A 22,406-nucleotide genomic window follows, 5' to 3' on the forward strand; every position below is an offset into this window, starting at 1 on the left:
ATTACACATGTGCTGTACACACACATACATTAGTACAAACACACATACATACATACATACATATACTAGTACACACACACACACATACATACACTACACAGCTACTGTATATTACACATGTGCTGTACACACACATACACTAGTACACACACACATACATACACTACACAGCTATATTACACATGTGCTGTACACACACATACACTATTACACACACATTCACACTAGTACACACACGTTCATACACTACACAGCTATATTAAACATGTGCTGTACACACACACACACTAGTACACATACATACATACACTACACAGCTATATTACACATGTGCTGTACACACATACACCAGTACACACACATACATACATACATACACTACACAGCTATGTTACACATGTGCTGTACACACACATACATTAGTACAAACACACATACATACATATACTAGTACACACACATACATACATACATTACACAGCTACTGTATATTACACATGTGCTGTACACACACACATACACTAGTACACACACACATACATACGCTACACAGCTATATTACACATGTGCTGTACACACACACACATACATACATACATACACTACACAGCTATATTACACATGTGCTGTACACACACACACACTAGTACACACACACATACATACACTACACAGCTATATTACACATGTGCTGTACACACACACATACATACATACATACACTACACAGCTATATTACACATGTGCTGTACACACACACACATACATACATACACTACACAGCTATATTACACATGTGCTGTACACACACACATACATACATACATACATACACAGCTATATTACACATATGCTGTACACACACACACATACACTACACACACGTGCTGTACACACACTACACACACACATGTGCTGTACACACACACATACACTACACACACACATACATACATACACTACACAGCTATATTACACATGTGCTGTACACACACACACACATACACTAGTACACATACACATACATACACTACACAGCTATATTACACATGTGCTGTACACATACACTACACACACACATACATACACTACACAGCTATATTACACATGTGCTGTACACACACACACTAGTACACACATACATACATACACTATACAGCTATATTACACATGTGCTGTACACACACACACTAGTACACACATACATACATACATACACTATACAGCTATATTACACATGTGCTGTACACACACACACTAGTACACACATACATACACTATACAGCTATATTACACATGTGCTGTACACACACACACTAGTACACACATGCATACACTACACAGCTATATTATACATGTGCTGTACACACACACACTAGTACACACATACATACATACACTATACAGCTATATTACAAATGTGCTGTACACACACACATACACTAGTACACACACACACACATACATACATACATACATACATACATACACTACACAGCTATGTTACACATGTGCTGTACACACACATACATTAGTACAAACATACATACATACATATACTAGTACACACACATACATACATACATACACTACACAGCTACTGTATATTACACATGTGCTGTACACACACACATACACTAGTACACACACACATACATACGCTACACAGCTATATTACACATGTGCTGTACACACACACACATACATACATACATACATACACTACACAGCTATATTACACATGTGCTGTACACACACACACACTAGTACACACACACATACATACACTACACAGCTATATTACACATGTGCTGTACACACACACATACATACATACACTACACAGCTATATTACACATGTGCTGTACACACACACACATACATACATACATACACTACACAGCTATATTACACATGTGCTGTACAAACACACATACATACATACATACATACATACACAGCTATATTACACATATGCTGTACACACACACACACACACATACACTACACACACGTGCTGTACACACACACTACACACACACATGTGCTGTACACACACACATACACTACACACACACATACATACATACACTACACAGCTATATTACACATGTGCTGTACACATACACTACACACACACATACATACATACACTACACAGCTATATTACACATGTGCTGTACACACACACACTAGTACACACATACATACATACACTACACAGCTATATTACACATGTGCTGTACACATACACTACACACACATACATATTACATAAATACACTACACAGCTATATTACACATGTGCTGTACACATACACTACACACACATACATAATACACACATACATTACACAGCTATATTACACATGTGCTGTACACATACACTACACCACATGCACACACACACAATAGACTCAGACATACTGAACCAGTCACACAGATGCACTCTTCTATTCTGGGCAGACGACTTCCTCATTAAATAGAGCTGTTTGTTTTTTTGGCAGTTTCTATGGAAACATGCAGATGGTTATGGGGGCGATGCTCGTATGATCCCTCAGGGACTGGGAGCCAGAGGTGATCTCTGCAGTTTACTGGGGGTTGGCTATAAATAGCACACACAAGATTTAATGACTTTGTACAGTGAGCACTGAGAGCCTGGGGCCTTAATTGTATTCATTGCACTTATTTATTTTATTTCAGATACTTATCTAGGGGTTTAACTACTGTGGGCTGGGCTCCTGGACAAAGTAACCGTACCCCACCCTTGCACACTTCACCCTGGGTATATTACACTCACATACAGCAAGATGTTTAGTCTTTGTGTGTTATACATGCTTATGGGGAAGGGTCTAGTAACAGCCTCCTGTACCTACCTCTTGCCTCAAGTCATTCTGCCAGGCTTGTTAGTGCCACATGCCCAGTGTCATATGTGGTTACAAATAAAGGGGCAGCTACACTGCTGTAGCTGAAATATTCATCTTTAGCAGCACACAAAGAATTGGGTCTCTTCTCTGGGGAAATCATTAGATATTGAACAGAAATTCCTCTTCTTACAAAACAGAATATGCTGTTGGAGTCTGTGTGTTCTCTGTGTTGATAGAATGTAACTAACAAACCAATTGTGTTATTTATATTCAGCTTAGTTTATAGAACAATATGTTTAGTGTTTGGCACTTTACAATACAACATTACAATAACTATGTAGAGATAGCAGACACCAGTGTGCAGTCTTTAATGTGCCAAATAGTTAACATGAAAACCAAATGAGATCATGTAATCCCACAGCAATTAGTGTAGATTCATCTTAAAGTTATACTATGATGTCACAAGATCTACTTGCCAGCCACGTGTACCCACAAGTAGAGGCCCCACACCAGATCTGATCATTTCATTCATTCCAGAGTTTCAACTATATATTGACTTATTGGTCAATTGGCCATTGGTTTACAGAACAGCAAAACAAAACTCTTCAGAACTGAATATCACAACATCCTTACACTCGAAACCTGTCTCACTTTTGTTTTTTTCACTTTACGGCACTTGCAGCTCGTTCTTGCTGTCATTTTCAGGTCCATACCACACAACCTCTTCATTCCTCTTTGTGGCTATTCCCACAGAAAGTGCTTCCACAAACCTAAATCCCTACACATTCCACCTCTCAAGGGTTGCATGGCAATGATGTCTATCTGGGATCCCATGCTTGCATATGGCTAACAGGCTCTGTAGATCCTGTGGGCCTATTTATCAAAGTGTCAACCGAAAATACCCCGGAATTCCGCATCGTAATTGTTACGAGATTGATCCGACCGAGTTATCAAAGCCTCAAGATCGGCAAATGTTAAAATTTGTGACATAACATACGATCCCGCGATCTCAAACCGATGCAGATCAATGCTTACGTCAATACAGATATTCCGAATACACATTTGGCTCTATTTGACACTTTTTCCAATTTATCAAACTCCTAACAGGTACGCTCGCGGCTATTCAAACGCATCGTACCTAGTTTTCAATCCGCCACCCTTGAGGCTGCGGATGCCGTAGAAATCAATGGGAGTATGAAAGCACCGAAAACGTATGTTCAATGCTGCAAGAGAATTAAGCATACCCCATTGATTTCTACGGTAGAAAAAAAGTTACATTAACACCTAACACGCTAACATAAACCCAGAGTCTAAACACCCCTAATCTGCCGCCCCGACATCGCCGCCACCTACATAATGTTATTAACCCCTATTCCGCCGCACCCCGACACCGCTGCCACTAAATAAACTTATTAACCCCTAAACCTCGGGCCTCCCGCATCACCACCACTAACTAAACCTTTTAACCCCTAAACCGTCAGCCCCCCCAAAAAAACTAAATTAAGCTATGAACCCCTAAACCTAACAACCCCTTTACTTTAAATTAAAATTACAACATCCCTATCTTTAAATAAATTAAAACTTACTTGTAGAATTAAAATAAACTAATTTTAAACTATTAACTAACCTACCCTAACTATTATACTACAATTAAATTACAGTTAAATAAACTAAGTTACATATTAAAAAATCTAACCCTACTAAAATTATTTAAATATACAATTAAATATTATTACAAAGTCCTAAATTACAAAAAAAAAAAAAAACACTAAATTACGAAAAAGAACAAACCAAAATATAAAAAATAATAAGTTTATTTAGTGGCAGCAGTGTTGGGGAGCGGCGGGATAGGGGTTAATAACTTTATTTAGGTTGCGGCAGTGTCGGGGAGCACCGGGATAGGGGTTAATAACTTTAGAAAAAATGAACATATCCCAATAAAGGGATATAAAAGAGCGCTGATATTTAAAATATAAAAAAGCAATAATCAATATAAAACCAGGTAGTACACTTAAAATATAGTAGATCAAGTCTACCGTATTAGTCCTGTTTAATGTCCATAGACTGGTAGTAAATTGAAGGGATAAAGGTATCCTCCTGTTACGTGGGTAGGGCTGCTCCTCTTGATCCCAGAGAGTGTGGAACAACTGTTAAAATAGAAAGTAGAAAGAGGGCGCCACAATAGCGTGATACCGTCTGGATATGTAGGTATAGATATAAGTAAGTATTATGCTTACCAGATGGTGTGACACTGTGCTGTGACCAGTGCAAGAAAGCAGGCTAGCACTTATCAGTGGCTAGTACACTGTGGAAGCCAAGCTCCAAAGGCACTTGTCCTAGTTGAAACTCTGAGTGTGTCTCCTGTTGTCTGGACTTCAGGTGCTGCAGAGGTGTAATCTTTTGTGTGTTGTTCAGTTGGTATTGATAAACCACAACACAGACAACTTCAAATAAAATGGCTTTTAATACTTATGACGCGTTTCTCAACCTCAAACAGGTTATTTCATCACTTTTTTATCTGATGAAACAACCTGTTTGAGGTTGTGAAACGCGTCATAAGTATTAAAAGCCATTTTATTGAAGTTGTCTGTGTTGTGGTTTATCAATACCAACTGAACAACACACAAAAGATTACACCTCTGCAGCACCTGAAGTCCAGACAACAGGAGACACACTCAGAGTTTCAACTAGGACAAGTGCCTTTGGAGCTTGGCTTCCACAGTGTACTAGCCACTGATAAGTGCTAGCCTGCTTTCTTGCACTGGTCACAGCACAGTATCACACCATCTGGTAAGCATAATACTTACTTATATCTATACCTACATATCCAGACGGTATCACGCTATTGTGGCGCCCTCTTTCTACTTTCTATGTTAATAACTTTAGGTTGCGGCGGTGTCGGGGAGCGCCGGGATAGGGGTTAATAACTTTATTTAGGTTGCGGTGGTGTCGGGGAGCGTGGGAATAGGGGTTAAACATTTTAGTATAGTGGCGACATTTAGTGAAATGGTATAAATAAAGTTAGGAAAAAGCCGAATAGACGCAAGATCGATGACTGCTAGTTAACAACAGTCCGATGCTCATTGCCCCGTACTTGGTGCGCATGTTTTTAACGGCTTTTTTTATAAATAAGGAGAGCATATTGAGATCCGTGGCCGCGATGTTTGGCGATGTTAAACGAGGGTATTGATGCCGTTGAATGCAACATAGTTGACACTTTGATAAATATACCCCTTGATGTTTAAAGGTACATGATTTTTTTTTTTCTTTCATGATTCAGATAGAGTATGTAATTTGAAACTATTTACTACTAATATCGAATTTCCTTTGTTTTCATGGTATCCTTTGTTGAAAAGCATACTTAGATAGCCTCAAGAGCAGCAGTGTAGTACTGGGAGCTAGCTGCTGATTAGTGGCTGCACATATTTGTCTCTTGTCATTTGTTTATCTGATGTGCTCATCTAGCTCCCAGTAGAAAACTACTGCCCCTTCAATAAAGGATACCAAGAGAATGAAGCAAATTTGACACCACCAGTAAATTGGAAAGTGTTTATGATCTATCTGAATCATGAAAGAAAAATGTGGGGTTTCATGTACTTTTAATATCAATTCTGATTACAGACCCATGCCCGAGACCTCACTTCTCCAGTAACCCCTTAATGTTTAGGATATCTGCATATTGTCATTTCCCCCAGTCCAGCCAGCTTCATCTATGCAACATACATTATAACATTCCCCCAGTTAGTCATTATTCCTCATTCATTAAATTACAGAAAACATTTATTCACTTTGTTATGAAACTGAAAGTGATTTTTTTTTTTATTGAAACTCCAGCATCCATATTTGCTGGTGGGTTACGTATTCAGGCATCTTTACCCCTTGACTTAAAGACTCCAAGGTACTAATTGCCTTTAAAACAATCCTGAGGGGTCTTGTATTAAGCGGCACCTTCAAGAGTCTCACAAAGCCAGAGAGCTTTAAAAAATTGGGCCCATTTGTCTAGATTCCTCTCTCATAACTACCAGATAAAAATGAATTAAAGGGACAGTCTATTTGAAAATGTTTATTGTTTAAAAAGAAAGATAATCCCTTTATTACCCATTCCCCAGTTTTCCATATCCAACACTGTTATATTAATATACTTTTTACCTCTGTGATTACCTTTTATCTAAGCCCCTGCAGACTGCCCCCTTATCTCAATACTTTTGACAGACTTGCATTTTATCCAATTAATGCTGACTCCTAAATAATTCCACGGGAGTTAGCACATTATCTATGTGACACACTTGAACTAGCTTTGTCTAACTCTGAAAAACTGCCAAACTGCACTGAGATAAGAGGCGGTTTTCAACTGTTTAGAAATCAGTTTGAGCCTACCTAGGTTTAGCTTTCAAAAATGAATACCAAGAGAACAAAGCAAATTTGATGATAAAAGTAAATTGAAAGGTTGTTTAAAATTGCATGTCCTATCTGAACCATGAAAGGTTAATTTTGACACTACTGTCCCTTTAAGTTTTCTAGGCAATGTCAGTTTCAGGGGTATTTGCATCATGCTGTGGTGAGGGGACTGGCTGAGGGGCAGATAATGTTAAACTGTTGCAAGCAATTTCTTGACTGCTGGAAGTATTTTTGTTGTTGTACTGCATGAAGTTTTATGTAACCAGCTGTTAGCTAGTTGTACAACTGTAATGGTCACTACACACCAGGGGACAGTGTTATTATTATGTTCCTGTGACTCTCATGCACAATTACACGTTACTAAAATTTGTCATCTGCCCTCACTGCTTGAGATGTTCACAACCCAACGCTGGTACCGGCCGTAGCTACCCAGTGTCTCTATCACTAGTGACCTGCAGAGGGGCTCTGCCTGTGTCTGCAGAGTGGTTCCTACAAGAACTCCATGGTGACACCTGGGGCAAGATTACATATGCGGGCTTACGTTTGCGGGCAACGCCAGTTTTTATGTGGTATTGGTATCACATATACGGCGCCGCATATAAATGAGGCGCGTATATTTCACCCGTCGCCCGCAATTTTTACTTCCATAAGCTAACATAGAACCGGGTCGCAAATCGGTATCACATATTCAGCGCAAGGTCTTATGCAGCGAAAATTTAAAAAAATTACTCCATTTTCACTTTGCCACACATAGGGAGCCGCAGCAAGCCTTACACTGAAAATGTGAGCACCGTAACTCCCTAAAAATATTAACTAACACTTAACGCATGCACAATATCTATCTACCTGTTAACCCCTGTCAATCCCCCACCACAATAACTAATAAAGTATATTACCTAATCCGCCATTAACCCACATTGCAATAAACCTAATAAATGTATTAACCCCTAATCCGCCAAACCAACACAACACAATAAACCTAATAAAACTATTAACCCCTAATCCGCCAAAGCCACACATCGCAATAATGCTAATAAATCTATTAACCCCTAATCCACCAACCCCCCACAACACAAATAACTAATTAAATTACTATGCCCCCTAACCTAACACCCCCTAAATTAACCCCAATTACCTAAATTAAAACATACTAATTTTACTAAATGTACTAATTGTAAATAAGTTACAATTATAAGGAATGTAACAATGCATGCTAAAAAAACAATCAAATTAGCCAAAAATGAAAAATTAATTGCAAAGGATTCTAAGTCTAACCCTAAAAGGTTCTTTAAGTACATAAATAGCAAAAAATCTAAGAAGGATAATATAGGTACATTAAAATGCATGGAGGGTAGCATGATAAATAATGACAGGGAGAAGGCTGCGGTACTAAACCAGTTTTTTTCTTCAGTGTCCACAAGAGAGGAACCATTGGATGATACTTTGGAACAAAATAGAACATGCCAGTCCATACCACTAACTGGGTTATGTTTAGAGGATATCAGGAAAAAAATGGATAATATTAAGGTAAATAAAACTCCAGGCCCAGATGGAATACACTCAAGGGTGTTAAAGGTACAGTCTAGTCAAAATTAAACTTTCATGATTCAGATAGAGCATGCCATTTAAAACAACTTTCCAATTGACTTTTATCATTAAATTTGCTTTGTTCCCTTGGTGGTAATTTTGAAAAGCTAAACCTAGGCAGGCTCAAGCTGATTTCTAAACCGTTGAAAACCGCCTCCTAGCTCAGAGCATTTTGAAAGTTTTTCACAGTTAAACAGTACTAGTTCATGTGTGTCATATAGATAACATTGTGCTCACTCCCGTGGAGTTATTTAGGAGTCTGCACTGGTTGGCTAAACTGTATGTCTGTCAAAAGCACTGAGATAAGGGGGCAGTCTGGTGTTCTGGTGTAGACTGTCCCTTTAAAGGACCAGTAAACACAGTAGATTTGCATAATCAACAAATGCAAGACAATACAATAGCATGTACTCTGAATTTCAAATGAGTAGTAGATTTTTTTATAACAAATTTCAAAGTTATGCATATTTCCACTCCCCCTGTACCATGTGATAGCAATCAGCCAATCACAAATGCATATACGTATAGTCTGTGAATTCTTGCACATGCTCAGTAGGAACTGGTGACTCAAAAAGTGTAAATATAAAAGACTGTGCACATTTTTTTTTATGGAAGTAAATTGGAAAGTTGTTTAAAATTACATGCTGTATCTGAATCATGAAAATGTAATTTAACATGAGTGTCCCTTTAAGGGAATTTAGCACTGTTATAGACAAACCTCTACTCTTAATTTTTCAAGATCATTATCCTCGGGCATGGTACCCCAGGATTGGCGTAAAGCTGATGTGGTGCCACTCTTCAAAAAGAGAAGCAGGAATGATCCAGGAAGCTATAGACCAGTTAGTCTGACATCAATAGTGGGGAAGATATTTGAAGGGATTATAAGGGATTATATTGATGAGCATATTCATGTAAACAAGATTATGAGTTCTAATCAGCATGGTTTTAGGAGAAATAGATCATGTCAAACTAATCTAATTAGATTCTATGAGGAAGTAAGTAAAATATAGATAAAGGGGAATCAGTTGATGTGATATACTTAGATTTTGCAAAGGCATTTGATACAGTGCCGCATGAGAGATTAATGCACAAAATGAAGGGACTGGGAATAGCGGAAAATGTTAGCTCATGGATAAATAACTGGATAAAAGATAGGGAGCAACGAGTAGTAGTAAATGGATCATACTCAGATTGGACAAAGGTAATCAGTGGAGTCCCCCAGGGATCAGTACTGGGCCCTGTTCTTTTTAATATTTTTATAAATGACTTGGAGCAAGGATTAAATAGCGACATCTCTATTTTTGCAGATGATACTAAGTTAAGTAAGGTCATTAGGTCAGAGCAGGATGAATTTTCATTACAAAGGGATATGCAAAAATTAGAAGTATGGGTAAGTAAATGGAAAATGAGATTTAATACGGAAAAATGCAAGGTTCTACATTTTGGAAGTAAAAATAAGCAGGCAACATATTTTTTAAATGGGACAAGACTTAGCCAGAGGAGGAAAGGGATTTGGGAGTAGTAATAGATAACAAGCTAAAGATGGGTGCACAATGCAGGACAGCGGCTTCAAAGGCTAATAAGATACTAGCATGTATTAAAAAAAGGGCAGATTCAAGGGAGGAAAGCATAATTCGGTCACTATATAAAGCCCTGGTAAGACCTCACCTTGAGTATGGAGTGCAGTTCTGGGGACCGATCGCAAAAAAAGATATTGCAGAACTAGAAGAAGTTCAGAGAAGGGCCACAAGGCTAATAAGGGGATTGGAGAAATAAAATAAAAAAACCTAAGCCAAAAAATCCTGAACTACCCATTGCCCCATAAGGGGTATTTGTATGGGCATTGCCCTTAAAAGGGTCCTCAGCTCTTTTACTGCCCTTAAAAGGGCATTCAGCTCTTTTAAGAGTGCCCAATAAATCCCTAATCTAAAAAAAAAAAATCCTAACTCTAACCCCCAAATAGGAACTCACTGTTCCTGAAGTCCAGCAGAGAAGGTCCTGTTCCAGGCAGTAAAGTCTTCTTCCAAGCGGCAGAAATCTTCTTCCAAGTGGGGACCACTTCCTTCTTCATCCAGGACCAATCCGACGTGGAGCGGAGATGAGCGCGGAGAAGGACCAACAACCATGGAGCCATGGAGCGTGGAGGATCCTCTTCATACGATCACAGCCGTACACTGAATAGTGAATTCAAGGTACGAGTTTAAATATGGCTTCCCTTGCAATCCTATTGGCTGATTTGATTCTTCAAATTCAAATCAGCCAATCAGATAAGAGCTCCGCGCTCATCTCAGCTCCTCACCGGCTTGGTCCTGAATGAAGAAGGAAGTGGTCCCCGCTTGGAAGAAGATGTCGGCCGCTTGGGAGAAGACTTCAACGCCTGCCACAGGACCTTCTCCACCGGACTTGAGGAAGGGTGAGTACCTATTTGGGGGTTAGAGTTAGGATTTTTTTTATTCTTTGGGAGGGTTAGATTAGGGATTTATTTGGCACTCTTAAAAGAGCTGAATGCCCTACAAGAGCTGTTTAATTTAGGGCAATGCCCTACAAAGGGCCCTTTTACGGGCTATTGGTAGTTTAGCATTATATTAGGTATTTTATTTTATTTTGGGGGGGCTTTTTTATTTTCATAGGGATTACGTTTAATTTTTTAATTTTGGATAATTTTGTTTATTATTTTCTGTAGTGTTAGACTTTTTTATTTTTGGAAATCTTAGATTAATTTATTTTAATTTAATCTTAGGTTTATTTTTCTTAGTACTGTTAGGATTTTTTATTTTAATTGTAATTTATCATTTTATTATTTTATGTAATTTGAGGTTAATTTAGTGGGTGTTAGGTTAGGGGGTTTAGTAATTAAATTACAGCTAGATTACGAGTTTTGAGTGCTATACGGAAATTAACGACCGCTAAAAAAGCGGTGCTATTTCACCTCCCTATAGCGCTGCTACTGCAGGTTTTGTAAAACCCGGCTTGTACGGGCGATATGGTTGCGTTGAGCTCCATACCTCACCCAAATACAATCGTTGTTTTGACGTGCTTGTGCACAATTTCCCCATAGACATCAATGGGGAGAATCGGCTAAAAAAAAGCCTAACACCTGGTCGCGGAAACAAAAGCTGCGTAACGCAGCCCCATTGATATCTATGGGGAAAGAAAAAGTTATGTTTAAACCTAACACCCTAACATAAAAAACATGTCTAAACAAGTTTTGAGCGCTATAGGGAAATTAACGACCGCCACAAAAGCGGCGCTATTTCACCTCCCTATAGCGCTGCTATTACAGGTTTTGTAAAACCCGGCTTGTACGGGCGATATGGTTACGTTGAGCTCCATACCTCACCCAAATACAATCGTTGTTTTGACGTGCTCGTGCACAATTTCCCCATAGACATCAATGGGGAGAATCGGCTAAAAAAAAGCCTAACACCTGGTCGCGGAAACAAAAGCTGCGTAACGCAGCCCCATTGATATCTATGGGGAAAGAAAAAGTTATGTTTAAACCTAACACCCTAACATAAAAAACATGTCTAAACACCACTAATCTGCTGCCCCTAACATCGCCGCCACCTACATTACAGTTATTAACCCCTAATGTGCTGCCCCGATGTCACCGTCACCTACATACAGTTATTAACCCCTAATCTGCTGGCCCGAACATTGCCACCACCTACCTACACTTATTAGCCCCTAATCTGCCGCCCCCAATGTTGACGCCACTATACTAAAGTTATTAACCCCTAAACCTCTGGACTCCCACATCACTAACACTACATAAATATATTAACCCCTAAACCTAACCCTAACATAACCCTAAGCATAAGTCTAACCCTAATGTAACCTGAACCTAACCCTAACACCCCCTAACTTAAATATAATTAAAATAAATCTAAATAAAACTTACAATTATTACCTAAATAACCTATTTAAAACTAAATACATACTTACCTGTAAAATAAAACCTAAGCTACCTACAATAAAACTAATAGTTACATTGTAGCTAGCTTAGGTTTTATTTTTATTTCACAGGTAAGTTTGTATTTATTTTAACTAGGTTGACTAGCTAGTAAATAGTTATTAACTATTTACTAACTACCTAGTTAAAATAAATACAAAGTTACCTGTAAAATAAAACCTAACCTGCCTTACACTAAAAACTAACTGTCATGAGCGCTTCCGTTCATCGCCGTGTCGCCGCGGCTCCCGGAACTCCTCTGTGTCTCTGACGTCATGTTGCTTAGCAACATGACGCTTTCTCTCACACCCCTCTGATGACGGTTACGCTCCTGCCCTTTAAATCTCGGCGGGAGATCTGAATCTGGGCCCGTTTGTTTGTTTCCCTGGATTGTGAGTACCATATCAGTTTTATTCTTCTGTGTACCGACTTCTGCCTGCCTGACCAAGCCTCTTGCCTAATCCCTACTTGCTGATATTTGGACATTGACTTCTGCCTGCCTGACCTTGCCTGTAGCTATTACCCTTTTGCTGACACTTGGATGCCGACTTCTGCTTGCCTGACCCTGTCTTTTGCCTATACCTTTTGCTGATATTTGGATGCCGACTTCTGCCTGCCTGACCTTGCTTTGGCCTTTACCTTTAAACCTATTCTTTGTTAAACAAGACCTGCTTAAAGGGACATTTTACTTTTACAAGCTGCAAAAGAGAACTTTGCCTTTCTGTTTGTTATACACCTGCTTAAAAGGGACATTTACTTTTACAAGCTGCAAAAGAGAACTTTGCCTTTCTGTTTGTTATACACCTGCTTAAAAGGGACATTTACTTTTACAAGCTGCAAAAGAGAACTTTGCCTTTCTGTTTGTTATAAACCTGCTTAAAGGGACATTATACTTTTACAAGCTGCAAAAGAGAACTTTGCCTTTCTGTTTGTTATACACCTGCTTAAAAGGGACATTTACTTTTACAAGCTGCAAAAGAGAACTTTGCCTTTCTGTTTGTTATAAACCTGCTTAAAGGGACATTATACTTTTACAAGCTGCAAAAGAGAACTTTTCCTTTGTTTTACAAGCCTGCTAAAGAGGACCTTTTTCAGAAGCTTCAAAGTAAGAGCATTTCCTTTTTGTTCTTTGTACTACTTAAAGGGACGTTTTATCCTTTGTGGCTTTCCTGCATTCTGGAACAATATTCATTTTTGTTATCTTCTAATCTGCTTCCTGAGTGGGTCACGTCCTGGATATTTCTCAGTGTGCTAGCGTGTGCTTTCAATTCACGCTAGCAGTTGGGTTACATCCCGGATTGATTCCAGAGCGGCTGACATTACAAACGGGCCATAAAAATGGACCCCACTGAATTATCTATGGCCGTGGCTCACCAGGGACAGCTCTTGGGTTCTCATGCCACTCACTTGCAGTCTCTGGACACTAAACTTGATCAAATTACTGCTCTATTACAAAATTTGGTTGCTACCGCACCTCCCAATCCTAATCCCAATCCAAATCCGATTGAGGCATTACCTCCTCCGATTCCTAACAATCAGTCTCAGGTACAACTAAGTCCCAGGATTCCTCTTCCGGATAAATATGATGGGAATCCTGAAGAATGTAGAGGCTTTTTGAATCAATGCCGTCTTCATTTCCGAAATAGCCCTACTCTCTTTGCTACTGCCTCTTCTAGAATCACGTTTCTTATTTCCTTAATGAAAGGAAAAGCCTTGGCTTGGGTGTCACCTTTGCTAGAAAAGAATGATCCTATACTGTTGGATGTTGATACATTTCTATCTACATTCTCAAACGTATTCGATAAACCTGGAAGGTCATCCGCTGCTGAAGCAACTCTCCTGGATTTACGTCAAGGAAATCAACCAGTCTCTCAATATGCAATTGAGTTCCGCACCCTTGCCTCTGAAACCACTTGGAATCAGGGAGCACTCAGAGCCGCTTTCCGTAAAGGACTTTCTGAGCGTCTCAAGGATGAATTGGTGTATCGTGAACTTCCAGAGTCCTTAGAAGCCTTAATAAATCTCTGTATCTGTCTCGACGCCAGGTTTCGTGAACGCCAACAAGAAAAGGATAGAACACAGAGGACTGCCACTCGAACTCCTTTTCGTTTAGCTCCTCGTTTTTCTAGTCCAGTCACTCCAGCCTCTCCTACTACTGATCAGGCTGAACCCATGGAAGTAGGAAGTATAAAATTAACTGAGACTGAACGCTTAAGAAGACGGACTCTTGGCTTATGTCTGTACTGTGGCCTTAAAGGACATTTATTAAGGGATTGTCCTACTAGGCCAGTAAAAGCCAGGGCTTAACTCTAGTCCAGGGAACTGAGTTAAGCCAAAATAGTGGTCATTCCCTATACAAGAAACTCTTTGTTCCAGTAACTCTTCTAATTGGACAAAAGAAGATCTATACCCAAGCCCTAATTGATTCTGGTGCTGGAGGTGTGTTCATTGACTCTACATTTGTTTCTACTCATTCTATACCCTTACTAAAGAAGGAGTATTCCATTTCAGTCTCTACGGTCAGTGGAGATCCTTTGGGTTCTGGATACATTCAGTTTTCTACTCAACCCTTAATCCTCACCGTAGGAATACTTCATTCTGAGACAATTTGTTTCGATGTCATTCCCACTCCGCAATTTCCCATTATCTTGGGATTACCCTGGCTCCAGATTCACAATCCCATTTTTTCTTGGACTTTCGGTGAACTCACTTCCTGGGGATCTACATGCCAGACTAAATGTCTTCAAGAGATTACTAAGTTACCACTCACTATTGCTCTCACAGTTGAAACTCCGGAATCCTTACCTATGCATTACCATGACTTTGTGGATGTCTTCTCCAAAAAAGAAGCGGAACGTCTTCCTCCTCATCGCCCTTTTGATTGTCCCATTGACCTCCTTCCTGGGGCTGCCTATCCTCGAGGCAAAACATATCCACTTTCTAAACCAGAAAACATGGCTCTGGAAGAATATATAAAAGACAATCTGGCTAGAGGATTTATTCGACCCTCCTCTTCCCCTGTAGGGGCTGGTTTCTTTTTTGTGGGAAAAAAGGATGGCGGATTAAGACCCTGTATTGATTATCGTGGATTGAATCAGATTACCATCAAGAACAGTTATCCTCTGCCCCTTATTCCTGAACTTTTTACTTATCTTCAGGGAGCCACCATTTTCACCAAACTCGACCTACGTGGTGCATACAACTTGATCCGTATACGCAAAGGAGATGAGTGGAAGACTGCCTTTAACACTCGATTTGGGCATTATGAATATTTGGTCATGCCCTTTGGGCTATGCAATGCTCCGGCGGTTTTCCAGCATTTTGTAAATGAGATCTTTCGTGATTTTTTGAATATTTTTGTTATCATATACCTGGACGACATCTTAATTTTTTCTCAGAACCACCAAGATCATGTGCACCACGTCAAGAAAGTACTTCAACGTCTAAGAGAATTCCATCTGTTTGCTAAACTGGAGAAATGTTCTTTCCATCAAAAAATCATACCCTTTCTGGGTTATGTAATATCGGCATCTGGATTCGAAATGGACCCTACTAAACTTTCTGCCATTTTGGATTGGCCTAGACCTGATTCTTTGAAGGCTTTACAACGTTTCCTAGGCTTCGCCAATTATTACAGAAAGTTCATCAAGAATTTTGCTACTATTACTTCTCCTCTTACTTCTCTCACAAGAAAAGGACAAAACTGTAAAGTATGGCCGTCTGAGGCTATAGAAGCTTTTGAATCTCTCAAAGAAGCTTTTTCCTCAGCTCCTATCCTTCGTCATCCAAATCCTGAGTTTCAATTTATTCTGGAGGTGGATGCTTCCTCTGTTGCTGCTGGAGCGGTTCTGTCTCAACGAATACCAGAGACTGGAAGGATTCATCCTGTTGCTTTTTTCTCTAAAAAATTCACTCCTTCCGAATTTAACTATGACGTAGGGAATAAAGAGTTGCTTGCCATCAAGATGGCATTGGATGAATGGAGACATTGGCTGGAAGGTACTTCTTTGCCATTTACTATACTTACTGATCATAAGAACCTTCTGTATCTCCAAACAGCCAAACGACTAAATTCCAGGCAAGCACGCTGGTCCTTATTCTTCTCTCGGTTTCACTATAATTTGTCTTACATACCTGGTTCAAAAAATATTAAAGCAGACGCACTTTCCAGACAATTTCAAGATACCCCAGTTCCTGAGTCTGGTACCATTCTCCAACCTCATGAAGTCATTGCCCAGTTAACAACTTCTTGGTTACAAGAATTACAGTCCGCTCAAGAGCGTCTTCCTTTGTCCTGTAAACCTCCCAATGGTTTACTCTTTGTTCCTGAACGCCTTCGTTCCAAGATTTTATTTTGGGCTCATGATAGTCCCCTTTCTGGACATCCTGGCATCAGTATTACCACTCGAAACCTCAAACAACATGTCTGGTGGCCTACACTCTCTCAAGATGTGAAGGATTACGTCTCAGTATGCACACAATGTGCCATGAACAAAACTCCACGCCAACTTCCTTCAGGATTACTCCAACCATTGCCTATACCTCACCAGCCTTGGACTCATGTATCCATGGACTTTATTACCGATCTTCCCTTGTCCACTGGGAACAATACTATCTGGGTGGTGGTCGACAGGTTCACTAAGACGGCTCATTTTGTACCCTTGCCAGGATTACCATCTGCCAAAAGACTCTCTGAACTTTTTATTCTACATATTGTAAGAATCCATGGATTTCCTCTTGATATTGTTTCAGATAGAGGGGTACAATTCGTTTCTCGATTTTGGAGGTCACTTTGTAAACATTTTGGTACTACTATATCTCTCTCTACTTCTCACCACCCACAATCGAATGGTCAGACTGAAAGAGTAAACCAGTGTCTTGAAACATATCTTAGACATTATGTGGATCATTATCATTCTAACTGGACTTCTTACCTTCCTTTGGCTGAATTGGCCCATAATGCCCGGTACAATTCCTCCCTTCAGACTTCTCCTTTTCATGCAGCTTACGGATATCAGCCTAGGACGTTCCCTTTGCATACTTCCTCCACAGTGAATCCTGCTTCTGATCTTACAGCCCGAAGATTAACTCGACATTGGCAGAAGATACATCGTATTCTTTCTGTAACTTCTAGACGTTACAAGTTCTTTTCGGATCTTCGACGGAAAAAGGCTCCCAAATATCGCCCTGGTGATAAAGTTTGGATTTCCTCTCGATTTCTTCGCCTGAAACAACCTTCTAACAAATTGGGACCACGATATGTGGGTCCTTTCCGAATACTGGGTCAGGTATGTTCCACTGCTTATCGGGTAGCTTTACCCAAGTCTCTCAAAGTCCATCCGGTATTCCATGTTTCTCTTTTAAAACCTGTGATGATTAACAGGTATTCTAAGCCTTTTTCTAAACCTCCACCGTTATTGGTGCATGGACATCCTGAGTTTGAGATCAGCCATATTCTAGATTCCAAATTGCGGGGCAAGAAATTGTATTATCTCATTCATTGGAAGGGTTATCCAGTCACGGAACGTTCTTGGGAACCTGCTCATCAAGTAAATGCTCCAATATTGGTCAAGACCTTCCACAAGACTCATCCTGATAGACCTGGTCCTGTCCCCCGGAGGGGCCCTTGAGGAGGGGGTGCTGTCATGAGCGCTTCCGTTCATCGCCGTGTCGCCGCGGCTCCCGGAACTCCTCTGTGTCTCTGACGTCATGTTGCTTAGCAACATGACGCTTTCTCTCACACCCCTCTGATGACGGTTACGCTCCTGCCCTTTAAATCTCGGCGGGAGATCTGAATCTGGGCCCGTTTGTTTGTTTCCCTGGATTGTGAGTACCATATCAGTTTTATTCTTCTGTGTACCGACTTCTGCCTGCCTGACCAAGCCTCTTGCCTAATCCCTACTTGCTGATATTTGGACATTGACTTCTGCCTGCCTGACCTTGCCTGTAGCTATTACCCTTTTGCTGACACTTGGATGCCGACTTCTGCTTGCCTGACCCTGTCTTTTGCCTATACCTTTTGCTGATATTTGGATGCCGACTTCTGCCTGCCTGACCTTGCTTTGGCCTTTACCTTTAAACCTATTCTTTGTTAAACAAGACCTGCTTAAAGGGACATTTTACTTTTACAAGCTGCAAAAGAGAACTTTGCCTTTCTGTTTGTTATACACCTGCTTAAAAGGGACATTTACTTTTACAAGCTGCAAAAGAGAACTTTGCCTTTCTGTTTGTTATACACCTGCTTAAAAGGGACATTTACTTTTACAAGCTGCAAAAGAGAACTTTGCCTTTCTGTTTGTTATAAACCTGCTTAAAGGGACATTATACTTTTACAAGCTGCAAAAGAGAACTTTGCCTTTCTGTTTGTTATACACCTGCTTAAAAGGGACATTTACTTTTACAAGCTGCAAAAGAGAACTTTGCCTTTCTGTTTGTTATAAACCTGCTTAAAGGGACATTATACTTTTACAAGCTGCAAAAGAGAACTTTTCCTTTGTTTTACAAGCCTGCTAAAGAGGACCTTTTTCAGAAGCTTCAAAGTAAGAGCATTTCCTTTTTGTTCTTTGTACTACTTAAAGGGACGTTTTATCCTTTGTGGCTTTCCTGCATTCTGGAACAATATTCATTTTTGTTATCTTCTAATCTGCTTCCTGAGTGGGTCACGTCCTGGATATTTCTCAGTGTGCTAGCGTGTGCTTTCAATTCACGCTAGCAGTTGGGTTACATCCCGGATTGATTCCAGAGCGGCTGACACTAACATTACAATAAAATAAAACAATTAAATTAATCAAATACAAAAAAATAAACACTAAATTACACAAAATAAAAAAATAAATTATTCAAAATACAAATTAATTACTCCTAATCTAATAGTCCTATCACAATAAAAAAAGCCCCCCCAAACTAAAAAAAAAACCCTAGCCTACACTAAACTGCCAATAGCTCTTAAAAGGGCCTTTTGCAGGGCATTTCCCCAAAGAAATCAGCTTTTTTACCTGTAAAAAAAATACAAACAACCCCCCAACAGTAAAACCCACCACCCACACAACCAAACCCCCCAAATAAAAACCTTTGCCAATGGTTATCTTTTCAGGGCAAAGATAACAATTGCCCTGAAAAGGGCATTTGGATGGGCATTGCCCTTAAAAGGGCATTTAGCTCTTTTACATTGCCCAAAACCCTACTCTAAAAAATAAAACCCACCCAATAAACCCTTAAAAAAAACCTAACACTAACCCCCGACGATCCAATACCAGTTTTTGAAGACCAAACATCCATCCTCATCCAGGCGGCAGAAGTCTTCATCCAAGCGGGCAGAAGTCTTTATCCAAGTGAGCAGAAGTCTTCATCCAGACGGCATCTTCTATCTTCATCCATCCGGCGCGGAGCGGGTCCATCTTCAAGACATTTGTCGTGGAGCATCCTCTTCTTTCGATGTTCGCTGTAGAGTATTGGCTGATTGGAATAGCCAATAAAATGCAAGCTCAATCCTATTGGCTGATTGGATCAGCCAATAGGATGAAAGCTCAATCCTATTGGCTGATTGCAACAGCCAATAGGATTTTTTCACCTTTAATTCCTATTGGCTGATAGCATTCTATCAGCCAATCGGAATGTAAGGGGCGCCATCTTGGATGACGTCACTTAAAGGGAAACTTCATTATACAGTGAACATCGGAAGCAGAGGATGATCTGCGCCGGATGTCTTGAAGATGGACCCGCTCCGCGCCAGATGGATGAAGATAGAAGATGCCATCTGGATGAAGACTTCTGCCCTCTTGGATGAAGACTTCTGCCCGCTTGGATGAAGACTTCTGCCCGCTTGGATGAAGACTTCTGCCCACTTGGATGAGGATGGATGTCTGGTCTTCGAAAACTGTATGTGGATCATTGGGGGTTAGTGTTAGGTTTTTTTAAGGGTCTATTGGGTGGGTTTTATTTTTAGAGTAGGGTTTTGGGCAATGTAAAAGAGCTAAATGCCCTTTTAAGGGCAATGCCCATCCAAATGCCCTTTCCAGGGCAATGGTTAGCTTAGGTTAATTTAGATAGGTTTTTATTTGGGGGGTTTGGTTGTGTGGGTGGTGGGTCTTACTGTTAAGGGCTTGTTAGTATTTTTTTACAGGTAAAAGAGCTGATTTCTTTGGGGCAATTGTCAGTTTTGTGTAGGCTAGGGTTTTTTTTTTTATTTTGGGGGGGCTTTTTTGTTTTGATAGGGCTATTAGATTAGGAGTAATTCGTTTTTATTTTGGATAATTTCATTTTTTATTTTGTGCAATTTAGTGTTTATTTATTTTTTTGCAATTTAGATAATTGTATTTGATCAATTTAATGTTTTAGTTTTATTGTAATGTTAGTTTTTAGTGTATGGTAGGTTAGGTTTTATTTTACAGGTAAGTTTGTATTTATTTTAACTAGGTAGTTAGTAAATAGTTAATAACTATTTACTAGCTAGTCTACCTAGTTAAAATAAATACAAACTTACCTGTGACATAAAAATAAAACCTAAGCTAGCTACAATATAACTATTAGTTATATTGTAGCTACTGTAGCTTAGGTTTTATTTTACAGGTAAGTATGTATTTAGTTTTATATAGGAATTATTTAGGTAATAATTCTAAGTTTTATTTAGATTTATTTTAATTATATTTAAGTTAGGGAGTGTTAGGGTTACATTAGGGTTAGGGTTAGATTTAGGGTTACGTTAGGGTTAGGTTTAGGGGTTAATATATTTATGTAGTGATGCGGGAGGGCGGCGGTTTAGGGGTTAATAGGTCTATTATAGTGGCGGTGTGGGCGGACGGCAGATTAGGGGTTAATAATATTTAAATAGTGTTTGCGATGCGGAAGGACAGCAGTTTAGGGGTTAATAAGTTTATTATAGTGGCAACTATGTCGGGGAGCGGTGGACTAGGGGTTAATAAATATATTTTAGTGTTTGCGATGCGGGAGGGCCTCGGTTTAGAGGTTAATAGGTAGTTTATGGGTGTTAGTGTACTTTTTAACACTTTAGTTATGAGTTTTATGCTACAGATTTATAACGTAAAACTCATAACTACTGAGTTTAGATGGCGGTACGGATCGTGTGGTTATAGAGTGTACCGCTCACTTTTTGGCCTCCCAGGCAAACTCGTAATACCGGCGCTATGGGAGTCCCATTGAAAAAGGACTTTTTTAAAAGTGCGGTACTGACGTTGCATGATGACCAAAAAGGTGTGCGGTACACCTATACCTGCAAGACTTGTAATAGCGGCGTTAGGGAAAAAGCAGCGCTATGAAGCATAACAATGCTTTTTCACTCATAACGCCAAACTCGTAATCTAGCTGTTAGCTATTTGCATTGTGGGGTTTTGGTGGATTAGGGGTTAATAGGTTAATTAGGGTACTTGCATTGTGGGGGTTTGGCGGATTAGGGGTTATTAGGTTAATTAGGGTAAATGCATTGAGGGGGTTTGGTGGATTAGGGGTTAACAGTTTTATTAGGATTATTGCTTTGTTTGGGTTTGGCGGATTAGGGTTAATAGATTTATAAGGTTTGTTGTGATGTGGGTTAATGGCGGATTAGGGGTTAATTATTTTAATAGGTACTTTGGGATGTAGATTAATGG

At 39.7% G+C, this 22,406-nt stretch overlaps 1 protein-coding gene across 1 annotated transcript in view; it reads right to left on the reverse strand.

Annotated features, from left to right (window-relative positions):
• The window catches only part of LOC128644607 (inactive serine protease PAMR1-like), a gene marked incomplete at its 3' end in the record, with an annotated part of 74,795 nt that overhangs the window by 20,685 nt on the left and 31,704 nt on the right, over window positions 1–22,406 (reverse strand). The gene's annotated exons all lie outside the window — the stretch shown is intronic.

This window comes from Bombina bombina, unplaced genomic scaffold (genome assembly GCF_027579735.1).
Source record: "Bombina bombina isolate aBomBom1 unplaced genomic scaffold, aBomBom1.pri scaffold_764, whole genome shotgun sequence".
Classification (NCBI taxonomy): Eukaryota; Metazoa; Chordata; class Amphibia; order Anura; family Bombinatoridae; genus Bombina; species Bombina bombina.